Genomic DNA, 1,528 nt, shown 5'->3' with positions numbered 1-1,528 from the left:
GGGGGGGAAATGCTATCCGCCATCAGATTATATCAAGATTTCGAGATTAAAAACCGACTTGCAGATTAGGCCCGGCCTATTAGGAGGCGGCGAATTGCATTCCCCTTCCCCGCTCGGGAGCTGCCCGTGTCCCGCTGCCCCGGCTCCGCGGGTCCCCGCAGGGGAGCAGGGAATTCGGGTTAAAAAAAAAAGAAAAAAAAGAAAAAAAAAGGATTTTGCCATCGTTTTCCCTCCGGGATGAGGGTCCGCAGGAGCCGGCCTGGAGATGCCGGGCCGGTTGCTGGAGGCGTTAGAGAGTTGCTGAGCCCCCTTGCCCCACACCTCCTCTTACCTTGCTGAAGCACTTGGCTACCCTCGCCCTCTATTGTAAAGCGCTTTCGGCTGTGTTTGGGATTTGGTTTTGTTTAGTTTCGTGGCTTTTTTTTTTTTTTTCCCTTTTTTCTTTTTTTTTTTTTTTTTTTTTTTTTTTTTCTTTTTTTCCTCCCCCTTTTAAATCCACTCATTGTCATTTCTGAGCTCCGCGCCGGCGGAGCGGAGGGCTTGGAAGTTTAATGGTGGCTTTCGGGGCTGGTTGGTTGGTTCCTTTAACCCCGTAGGCCCCACGTTTATGAGTTGTGCGTGAAATATGGGAGGAAATTGTGTCTGGAGAAGTGGGTTTCCCGTTCGGTGTGTGTCTATGCAGACGTGTTCGGTGTATTAAAGGGATGGCTCCACGTTCAGTTCAGCTGGAGGAGACATCGCCACGTCTCCATTGAAGTACAGTGGAGCTTTGCTCTGCTGCTAATCAGGTAGCTCTCCAAAGAGCAGTAAATATTTACCAGTTAAAGTCTTCACGCTGCGAGAAAGTACTTGTTTGATGTTTATTTTTATGGATTTAAGATTACTAAAAGCTACTTAATAAATTATACCGTGGCTAGTCCTGAATGGGGAAACGTGCCTCTTTGAATTCTCCATCATATGCAGGAAGAGTAAAATTAATATTCATTATAGGCGCAAAAGAAAGAGAATGAGTATTTTTAGGCGAAAAAAAAAGGGAGAGAAAATGAAGGCTGCGACTATTTCATTATTTTACCTCCTTTTTTTTAGCAACCCCCTTGAATGGGCTCTTTATTGTAATTGTCCCTCCCCAATTGAGCACCCCACTGAGCTGTTGTATCTTTTTACAACCCCTAACAACTCGCACCAGTAACACAATTACCGCCAGATATTTATAACGAGAAATTACTTTTCCATTTTCACCCGCGACGATTTCAAATAAATACATGGGAGACGCATAAATAAATAAATAAGTGGCCCGGGGTGGTAGTGGAGGGGGGGGAAGAGAGAGAGAGGGAAGGAGGGAGGGAGGAAAGGTGGTGAGAGGAGGAGAGAGGGAGTAAGGAAAGGGGGCGGGGGGGGGGAGAGGGGAGAGAGAAAAAGGCGCTGGGGACTGTCCAGGCGCTGGGTCAAGGCAGGCACTAATGAAGGGAGAAGGGGCTTGTTTCTCTGCTCTTTGTAAGTTGGAGGGTTGTTGGTCCGTTGAGTTGGG

The 1,528-nt window shown here is 47.3% G+C and overlaps 1 protein-coding gene across 11 annotated transcripts in view; it reads left to right on the top strand.

Moving 5' to 3' along the window:
* Positions 1 to 1,528, top strand: part of PAX6 (paired box 6) — a 28,306-nt gene that overhangs the window by 8,088 nt on the left and 18,690 nt on the right. The gene's annotated exons all lie outside the window — the stretch shown is intronic.

The sequence above is a fragment of the Calidris pugnax genome, unplaced genomic scaffold, assembly GCF_001431845.1.
Source record: "Calidris pugnax isolate Ruff unplaced genomic scaffold, ASM143184v1 scaffold177, whole genome shotgun sequence".
NCBI classification, from domain to species: domain Eukaryota; kingdom Metazoa; phylum Chordata; class Aves; order Charadriiformes; family Scolopacidae; genus Calidris; species Calidris pugnax.
Note: the sequence above shows the minus strand (reverse complement) of the source record. Positions and strands in the feature narration are given on the sequence as shown.